Here is an 11,933-nt window from a genome sequence, read left to right as displayed (position 1 = left end):
GATAAATATTCATTTTGATGTTTAACTAATTTAATTGGCGTAAAACAATTCTAATTAATTTAGTTGATTAAACTCAATTTACAAAATTTAAATTCAAAACTTATGATTAAAGACGAATACTATAGTTATTTTTATTTTCATTTCCCGTAATCATACGTACTAGGTAAGTAAATTCCATTCATTGGTTAAATAAATTGCGTGAGTTATAAGTAATAAATAATCCCCAAAAAGTGGATTAATTTTTTAAGCTAAGGAAAACAATAATAATAATAAATAAAGAAATAAATAATTATGTGAAGGTGGGCCATGTATATCTGTTTGGAGTCTTAAAAGAAGAACACGAGGAACTTCACTTGTACTGAATTACCAACGCGGGCCACAGAAATCAAATATTTTTTATTTTATTCGAATTTTTAAAAAAAAAACTAAAATAAAGGCAAAAGTGTATTTTAATTATATTTTTTGTGTAAGAAGAAAAAATATTCTACTATTTGAATTTTCTTATGAAAATAGAGTTGAAAAAATATTTTATAAGCTATTTTTAAAATTAAGAATCCAAATTGAACTAATTTTCACGATTAAATATTGATTTTTAAAAAAATATAGCTTAAAATTTAACAATTTCACTTTAATGAGGATTTTATCACCTTATAATTTCGTCCCCTATTAGCTTAAAATATAATTTCTTTTGTTGTATGGGATAAGGGAAGGGAATTACAACGTAGAAAATCAAATCCTTACTAACAAAATGAAAATTTAGCTCAATCAGCTGAGCTATTAAAATTTTCCTGTGAGAATAAAATCTATTTTTCTTTTTAGAAAAGAAAAAAAACGCGTCATTTGCTTTTTTGTATGTGGAAGGAAGTCCTAAAATGGAGGCACGTTGAAGACTACGTGGTATCCCAATCTTTAAGGAACTAACTACTCATTCACATTATTAAAAAAAACTATAGTATAAAAACATAAAGACACTTTTTATTAAAGTTAAATAAAACGAAAATGCCGTGACTAATATAACTTTCTTTCTTTTTTTAATTTGATATTTACTGATTCAATTAATTTAATATTATTATTTAATTTATGTTCGCTTTTTTAAATTAAATGACTATATCAAAATAGACTGACCCATAAAAGGAATAGTGATGTGTAACGACTATGTATAAATTTAATTTGTCCATAGAACAGATGGGTCACATGCAGAAACCCAAAAATATAAAGGACCTATTTTGTCCCCCACATGAATATGACTTTAATTAATATATATAAGTTTTTTATTTAAATGTTAATTTCCCATTTTTAGGGGGTTAACTACGTGTCTAGAAGAGGAATTATATATATTTATATTTTATTATTAGTTGTGTAGATAAATTAATTAAGTTAATTAACTGAAAATGACAACCTAAAAAAAGGCGTATCTAATTATTTCTTCAACAGTATTATTTGTTTATGTTGTGTGATGATTAGGTGGCATTTTGTAGTTGTTGAGATGATTTGAGTCTTTTTCTATTTATTTATAAATCGAGATCTATCAAAAATAATATTTTTATTCTATCTAAAAAAAAAATGGACATATATTTGACTGTTGTCAAATTTCATTCGTAGAATTATATTGAATAGTTATTGTTAGTTTTTTCTTATGTCATGTTGAACATAACTTCAAATCAACGATTTATAATTTAAATTTTATTTGAATATGAAATTTGAATTTCTTAAATTTGTATATTTTTTCTTATAAATATAAAAGTCTTATAATAATTTGTGGAAAATATCAAAAGCTTTCTATTTTTATAATTTTACCAAATGAGTAAATCATACCTAATAAGTAAAGTATGAATAGCAATAATAAGGCATCACATTAATAAATTGCAATTATCTATATTGTCTTTATAAATAAATGTTTGTGATTATATATTAGTAGAAACTCTCAAATAAACATCCACTAGTCAACAAGTTAATCTTATCTAGTTATAAATTAAGAACGAATTCTATGAAAATTCAATTAGATGTGAATTATTTAACGATAAATTAACTAAGAATGGTCGATAAATGTCATTACGAATTTCACGTATACTAATTTATTTTGAGAATATTCTTGACAAATGCCACTAGAGGCGTATTTATCAAGTATCCTCACTCTTGAGGAAAACAAAACTTTAAATTTAATATTAAAACAATAATAAAACCATTTATTTATAAGTAACTACTAAAACCTACGCGAAATTAACATGCACGATTAAAAAAAATCAAACAACAAATTATTTTATTTCTATCGACCATACCTTTACTATATATATATATATATATATATAAGTAATAGATAATATTTTTTTATATCATTAGCGTAATTATCAATCAATGTTCTTATTAGATTAAATTATTTTCAATTATCTTTTAAATAATCTGATGGGGTGACATTATATTATATTATATTATAGTGGAGAATAAAACCAAATATACATAGCATTCTCCATCATGACCACATACTATTAATGTAATTTTGAAAATTCTGTGAAATCTATGTTTCATTTTTGTTTTTCTAATTTAAAATATTCATCTACATACAACTATTAACCCAAGAAAAAAGAAAATCAAACTCCGTTCATATCTTAACAAATAAAGTTATTCGATATTTATGCTAAATAACAATAATATATTCAGTATAATTCTGTAACTAAAATCTGAGAACTATGGTATGTATCATACCAATTTACTCGACGTTGTGAAGAATATAAAAAATCTAGCTTATTTTACCCTTATTTAATATTAATGATTATGAAAGATAATAAACATTATTCAGACGATAATAAGTATGCTACCAATTTATTCGACGTTGTGAAAAAACATAGAAAACCTAACTACCCTCACCCTTGTTTGATACCAATGATACGATGAAAAATAACAGATATTTCGTTAAAATAGTTTGATATATGAACTTAGACACTCAAATTATTAAAACAATGAAATGAAACATTTGATTAAGTACGTACCACAAAAGCAAAAGGCACTTCTTAGAATTGCTTCTTCTTGCTCTTGTTCTTCTTCAACTTTCAAAAATTGCTAAATTATAAAGCTGCAAAATTATAGATTGAAACAAATATATGAATATGTGCTTCAACTCTTCAAGTCAATCATATAAATTTCAAAAAAATTACTTTAAATATTTGACCAAATCTAACATTGTCATTTTTTCCACAAAAGGAGATGAAGAATGAAACTTTGAAAATTAATTGTTCACTTCCACAGTAATCATCAATGACCCTTTTATATCTTTTGTTAACACAATTAATAAATATATCTTACTTTATACTGTATTTTTTTTTTTTATAATATTGTTTTGTTCCTCTTTAGTGATGCTTCATTAGAAAGAAAAGAATTTCTAAGAATGCCAAATGTTTATATCCTGAAATCACTAGATGCAGGCCCTTTTGTAATATTAGTAAATTTATATTCTCCCTCCTTTTACTTTTACTTTTAGTGTTTTATAAAAATAGTTAGAGAAAATTATTATTTTTAAAAAATCTAAATATAACAAAATGAACATGTATTTTTTACAGCTATTAAACAACTCATGATAATATATATTCCAAAGTAAGAGACAATCCAGCCAAGGTATGATAAAATTGTATATATATATTGCCCCATTATAAGGATTAAGTTGTTAAGATAATTGAACATATTTTTATTTATTTAATTTATTATTTTAAAATATGAAAAAGTAAATATATAAAATGTTGAAATTTTATGGAAAAATACCTAAACACATATCTTATTTTATCATAGTCTCTAAAATATCCTACATTTAAAAAAAAATCAAAAATTCGCTCTCGAATACATCACTCTCCTTTCGCTGATACATCTCTATCCCCCTGTCAGATACAACCATCCCCTCTCTGATACATCCCTCCCTATATATTTGGATGTCTGCTAATGTCCTATTCCATCTCTAATACATTTTTCCTTTTTGGATACATTTCTCACTTATGTATTCGGATGTCTGCTAATGCATTAACCGAAATTCATAAATTTTTTAAAAAAATTATAATTTAAAAAAGAGTAAGAAAATAAAGTAATTAGATCTTAACACTATAAATTTAAGTAAATTATACAAATTTTAATCTTGTACCAATAGAAGAAAAAAAAATCACCAAAGAAAATTTGATTGAACTTTGTTCAATCCTACGTGATTTTGTCCCTTATTTCAAGCATGGGCCGATCCACGTGGAGTCTATCGGGTGCTCAAGCACTCATTAATTTTATCTCAATATATATATATATATATATATAAAGAGGTATTTGTATAAAATTAACATAGAGCCCAATAAACAAATGGTCTGACATGTCCATTGGTTCTTGGGTGGGTGCTTAAGGTTCTTTTAGTGTTGTTGAGCTTGAGTTCGAATCTCACTGTTAACATGTCTTTTTTTATATTTTTGACTCCGCCACTTTCAAAGTACCCACGACCTTAAAATTGTAGATCCGCTAATGATTTCAAGCGAATGAAATAACAAAGAAGGATTTAGATTTTAAAATTTATTACGTCATCTGTTTGAAAAAGAGTTGTTTAGTTTAACTTGACACGGAGTTTAAGAAAATAAAGAAGACTTTTGAATCATATGGTTCTAAATTAAAGTTTTGTTCAGTGTATAAAATTGTCATTTAATCTTGTGACCAAAAAAAGAAAGAGGTCATTCTTTTTTGAGCAGACTAAAAAGAAAAATATGTCATTTTTTTTTTAAACAGATGAAATATTATATTATATTATTTAAGAGTTATTTTAAAATTTATACAAGTTTAAATTATGTGAATCATGTCATACTCATTAGTACTTAATAGTCATAAACTTGTGTAGGTTATTTTCCGTTGATTTCTGTTACTATTTCTTTTTTAAATACTTTATTATATCTATTATATTGTTTTATCATAATATTTTTATCTTTCTTAACATTGAGTTTACTTTTCTTTTTCCACCTACTGCAACGTGTGAATGACTAGATATTATGATGAGTGATGAGTCAAAAGTAGCAGTTTTACACGTTTAGCGTCTGTCATGGGTATGAAAGCCAGCACATCAAATTTACAAAGCTTTGGGATGACTAAATATTGCACTAAAAATCAAGTAAAGAAGAAAGCGAAGTTGTTCGGATGATAAATATTCTTTATCTTCGAATTTAAAAATATAAATTTTAATCATTAAAAAGATAAAATGATAAATATTTTTCATATTCAATTATTAATATTATGAATTTGTGGCATTAAAGAAAATGACGAGAGTTTCTCCGAAGGTTGAAAAATGGATTTCATTAGATTTTTTTTATAATTATGACTCTAATTCAAAATCTCTAATCTACAATAAAAGAATCTTAATTCTCAATTATTATATCATAATTAATCCACGTTGATTCCATTTTACTTAATAATACTTTTCTTAAATATTGTAGATATCGGGGAATCGTAATAGATTAGTTGGTTGGCTACCTAAACTCTCATCTTATTGGTAGTTATTCGATTCCCCACATTATAATTCTCTCCCCTTCTGGCTTCTCCTACCCATAATTTAATAGAAAAATATTTAAAATAACAATTTTTTGTTAAATCTAAAAGATAAGTTCAATTTCAGACGGTTCTCTATCCTAAACTCTATACAAAAGAATAATATATATCTTTTCTAAAATTTAATAAATTCATATAATATTTGAAATGAAGATGTGGTCGAGCTCTCCTGGAGCATCAAATACGATCCACAAAATCATTTCATGAAGTTTAAATAAATCTCAAATAGGTCAAATATCATCTTAGTTCGAAAACTACACAATTAAACGTTCTTAAGGTTTTTTGAGAAAAAAATCATAGAATAAATATGTTTATACATATAAAATTATTATTTTATATATTTTATGATTGAACAAATATCTTTTTCAAAATATTCTTTGACGTGGGCGGCAAGGAATAAACAAAGTGTGGAAAATGAAAGGCTTTGTATAGTCGCCCTAGATCCGGAAAAATGGATTTTGTGATTTGAATTTAACGTATTTTTATTTTAAATTTCAAATCATGAACATGTAGGACCAGTTTGGTCACAATTATTCATGAAAATTAATTATTGATCATGAAAATTTTAAATTTTGAAATTGGCTTATAACTTATTTTTATTTCACTTTTTCAAATTTTATTTAAATACATTAAAGTATAAATATTATTTTAAATATTTTTTGTAAAAAACATTAAACAACATATTTTTATTTGTAACTCTAATTTCATAAAATTTTAATAAAGTAAAAAAATATTTTAATCAAAGATAATTTCAGGAAACTTGATTGATTTACTCTTTGTATTTTAATTTATTTTTTCTAATTTTGATTTAATATGATGTTTAAGAATAGTAAAAAAAATAAACTTTTATCGTATTTAAATTAAAAATATATTGAATGTATTAAAATATTCTTAAATTTCGTGGTCTTAAATATGAAAAGTTGAAATTCAAAAATTATCAACAAAAAAAAGCAACATTCATTTTAAATGTATTAAATCTAAAAGAAACAAATTAAAAATTATATTATTAAATCGATAAAAAATTATATTATAGTAAATTTAAATTTCTTTCAAAAGATCAAGATATTTACATTCTCATATATTATTATTAGTATTACTTATATACTATATAAGAAGAGGTAATAGCAGGCAGCAGACCGTCAACACGTCTATATGCTATCTTTTCTTTTTTTTTTTAAAAGGCAACATGCTGCCTATTCTTCATCCAAAATGAAAAAATGGGGGAAACGGCTATATGCTATCTTTTCTTTATCCCATGAAAAAACGTGGAATTCATTTAATATTTCAACTGTAAACTTACTTTCTTAAGATCCTTAATAAGATGGGGTCATGAATATATTTTATGAGCTTCATTTATATTTTTTATTTATTATAGTTAATTCTTGAAATTCTATCAATGAAATACCACAAATAAATATTACGAATTTCAAATAATAATGATTGGCCTGTGCGAAGCACGAGATCCGTCAGCGGGTGTGCTTCTCGAAATTTCTACAATAGCTTGAGGATTTTTTTTATTACTTTTATTAATTTTATAGCTTCTAATGTTCAGCTTGTTGCAATTTTTATGACTTTTTTTGGAATTCTCTGGACATAATTAACCTTTGGTTACCTCATCTATTGTGCTTACGAGTGATACTTATTATGGGTCCCACCCAACTCTTTCCCTTCACTTTTAAGCTTCAACAAAACAATTCTAATATAGAACTTTTCTCCGTATAACTTTTTTTCAGTAAAATTTATTATTTTCTCCGGTCTAATTTATATGATTTTGTAACGACTTGTTCCCGTCGTTATAGAAAAGCCAACGGGGGAAAAGATGAGGCCGGAAAACTTTTTTGTAGTAATTTGATTTTTTCAACCTTATCCAGATTTGGATGAAATCGGAGTCATTGAGGTGTAGGAAAATCTGGTAACAATCGGGTGAATATTGATGGGGGAGGGATTTGTTATAGATTCTATGGTGGAAACAACCCTAAATTGGATAATTGGGATCATGAGTTTGATCTAGGGTTCATAGAATTGTTAGTAATTCAGGTAATTAGTGATTGTTTATTGATTCCCGTATTATATTGATTGTTTGTAGACCAAGAACAAGCGGAACGAATCCAGAAAGGGAAGGATCAAGTTTCTTAGGGTTTCAAGATTGTTTCGAGGTAGGTGATGGTTGTGATTCTATGATTGGGTGATGTATACTTGTTCTTGCTTCATTATGATACTTGTATATATATGAATGTTGCAATGTTGATCACACTTGTTGTAAATGAGATAGAAAATTGATGAATGCCATGAAATCATGACTTAAATGTGTGATCTTGATGATATACTTGTGATTGTGATTATGGTGTGTGAATGGGATCGGTTGCCACGTTCCGATATAACTAACTTGGATCGGTTGCCACGTTCTGGCATAAAAATGAGATCGGTTGCCACGTTCCGACATGCTAATTGTTTGGGTTTGGGTTCCATGAGAGGATCAATGATTTGACATAAATGTGAAGTTGTTCGTTGTTCGTAAATGTTGATAATATTGTATATGTTGATATATATGCATGTGATTATAATGTTGTTTGACTTGTTTATGTTGCATTAGTGGGATAACCGCATGATCCTACCAGTACAATATGGTTGTGTACTGATTCTGCACTTGCTCTTATTTTTGTTGAGTATAGGGCATCTTCAAGCGACTATTGACAAACCTCGCTTAGAAGATCAGTGATCGTCGTTCGAATTCAATGGTGTGTCAATTCTTTCAGGCTGCCATGGAATTCTCGTTCGTCTATGTCCACCATTTCCGGACTTAGACATTTGTTTTTGCTAGTTGATTAGTTCATTAGTTGGGATTGTTTCCCTTACTTGTTTAGACTTGGTTCATTGTTAGAATATTTTGGTATATTGACTTTCAAGTTCTAGGTTATTCTTCTGCATTGTTAGTTATTATTGTTAGACTTTTGTTAGAGTTTATAGGAACTCTATTTTTATCTCTTTAGTGTTTGATTTAAATGTCTTTAGTTTTTAGATTATTTGCTTGGTAGGGTTGTAGTAGTGGTTCTCCCACCGGAGTGTTAGTGTGGGTGCCAATCACGACGGTCTGGGTCGTGACAGATTCATTTTGAATTTTAAAATTTAAATAAGTCTATCTTTGATTATAAATTTTTCATACATTTTAAAAGTTTTTCAATTATCGATTATTGTAACTTATAGTACTTTTTATGTAGTTTATAAATATATAAATTTCATTTAAAAAAATTGAAGATGTCATGCGCAAATTCTCGATCAAACTTAATTGTTTGACTCTCGAAAAACGAAATGTGTTACATAAATTGAGACAGAGGGAGTAATTGATTTTATTTGAAAATTCAAAACTAATTTTACGTTATATTTCAAATTTTAAAAAATAACTTATAGTTTGTTTGTTAGCTCACTTTTAAAATAGCATTATATTCAAATATAAATATTATCCACATATTATAAAGGAAAACTTGCATAGATATCCTCCGTTAAGAAAATATTTATCATTGATAGCAATAACATATTCTTTTTCACTGGACACTTATAATACATTTATAATACAATTTTAATACATGTTAGAGAGAATAGTTTATAAACGCATATGATATAGATTTTATTTATGGATAATATGTTTATCATATATTTCAATACACTTATAATATATTTATAATACCGTTTTAATACATGTTAGAGAGAATAATTTATAAACACATGATACAAAAATTATTTTTGAATAATACATTTAAACGTTTTTAGATAATACGTTTAAAAAATTTGAACCAACTAATTTATGAAGTCTGTTATGATAAAAAAATATATCTTAAATATTTCACAGATGTGCACCGATTATCTTTTACTAGTATGAATATAAAAGCCAATTTCAGACTGAATCGGTAATACTTCAAGTCAAACATGTCCTTTAATATTAGTAATTTATATTTTATACTATAGTTAGGGCCTTAGGGGTATCAATTGTTGATGTTCATACCTGCCGTAATGTTTAAAATAGTAGTAAGATGTTTTTGTTGAAAAGGTGAAGTCACTTTCCATTTTGTACTTGTCTTTGACTTTTGACTTCATGTTAGTACTCCCTATTTGTATATATTAGATAGAGATCGTCTCAGCACAGAATCAAAAAAAAATATATTTTTTATATATATTAAATTTGAAGTTAAATAATTTTTTTAATATAGTTTTAAATATTTTAAATTATTATTTATAGCACAGTTTACACGTAATTTTCACATGATATATGTTGTTAATTGACACGATTAAATTTGTGAGTTAATCAGATTTTTTTATATATTTCTTTTTAGATTTTAAGTTATTAATTATTATAATTTATAGTATTTTTTTTATATAATTTTCACATAATATAATACGTGTATAAAATGTACTCAAAATCCAAATCCGTTTTATGATGAGTATGATTAGGTAAGAGATGGATATAGTTTTTTCATTTAAATCAGGTCTAGAGGGGTATGCAAATGGCTGAGGTTATTTTTTAAATGAGATAAGCATAAAAAATAGATTTAAATTATCTTTTTTTTTAGTTTTATATTTAAACTATTATAAGTGTGAGTTTTATATCTAAATTATTAGTACTTATTAATTTGAAAAATACACCTAAGTGGTGTATGTTATACACTATTTCTTTTATTTGATAAGACCTTAACACATGACATTTCACATGAATAAAATATTTCACCTTGACAAAAATTAAAAAATAAATTATTAACATTAATTAAAGATTAAAGTATTATTATCCCCCAAAAAATTTTTTTTTTTTTAAAAAATATTTCTTATCCACTCTACCACCTCCTCCCATAGTACCGCCCTCCTCCCCCCGCGACAATCTCTCCATCCCTTTTTTTGATAAAAAAATAAAATATTTTTAAAAAANCCCCCCCCCCCCCCCCCCAGATCACCAACTCATTCCAAAAAAAAATTGATATTATTTTATTTTTCTTAAAGAAAAATCTACATCATCCTATCTAATCCTCCGCTTCAAATTTATTTATTTATATACATTTTTTATTTTGTGTTAGATATGTACATATATTTTATTTTTGTGTACCGATTATAACATAAATAAAAGTTTTATTTAAAAAAAATCTTACAGCAAGTAAAAAATATTTTCCTAAAAATATATGTATATGGCTAACACAAAACAAGAAAAAAATTAAGAAGGGAGAGTTAGGTGGGGGTGGAATTATTTTAAAACATATTATTATTTTGGGATAATAGTCTTTTAATCTTTAATCTTAACTAATACTAAGTATTTATTTAATTTTTATTAAGGTAGAATGTTTTGTTTATATGGAGTGTGATGTGACATTTTTTTTTAAATAAAAGAGGGAATGTAGTACATATACCATGAAGAAAGTGTAATAAAAGAGAGATATGTGTTTCTCAAACTAATAAGTACACGAATAATTTAGGTATGAAATTCACATGTCCAATAGTTTGGTTATGAAACTCAAAAAAATAAGATAGTTTAGGTGTGTTTTTGACACTTATATCTTTATAAAATCATGTAATTTTTTTTAATTAAAAATCAGTTTAAGATTTTTTTTAAATAATAACCACAGATCTATTCACGAAAATGGTGAATATATCCTACTTTATTAGATGATGGGAGCATGTATACATCAAATTTTTAATGAAAATTATATCTACTCTAATTCACAAAATTTATATATATATATAAGATGGTGCAAATTATCCTTTTCATTAACAAAATGAAATTTTAAAAATTTCACGTAGTTTAAAAAAATTATCTCACACATTTTCTTACCTAATCTAATTAAGAATAATATTTCAATCTCTCTTTTATTCAAATTCGATCCAAAAATATATAGATCCAATATCATAACAATCAGTAAAAGATTCATAATAGGTGTATATGATGTATTTAGTGTACAAATTCATTTTATGATTGAGTAAGAGATGAATAAAGGTTTTTCATTTAAACGGGGTGTAGATCGAGGGGTAAGCAAATGTGTGGAGTAATTTTTCAAAATCATGTAATTTATTTATTTTTAATCGGGGATAGGAGAAGGGGGAATGGGGAGGGAATTACAATACGGTGAATTGAACGCTCACCAAAAGGTGGGAGTTCACGTAGCCAACCAACTGAGCTACTAAGATTCTATGTAATTTTTGAAATTAAAACCAGTTTTAAATTATTTATAATAAATATAAATTCGTTAACAAAAAGGGTGAATAAATACTATTATTTATAGATGAAGGGAGCACATACACAACAATTTTTTTAACGAAAAATATATCTATTCTAAATCATAAGATTAAAGATATATTTGACTTTTTTTTCTTTTATTTAAAAAAAAATCACCATAAAATTGAGCTAG

The sequence above is a fragment of the Solanum stenotomum genome, chromosome 9, assembly GCF_019186545.1.
Source record: "Solanum stenotomum isolate F172 chromosome 9, ASM1918654v1, whole genome shotgun sequence".
NCBI classification, from domain to species: domain Eukaryota; kingdom Viridiplantae; phylum Streptophyta; class Magnoliopsida; order Solanales; family Solanaceae; genus Solanum; species Solanum stenotomum.
This window is presented reverse-complemented; position numbering follows the sequence as displayed.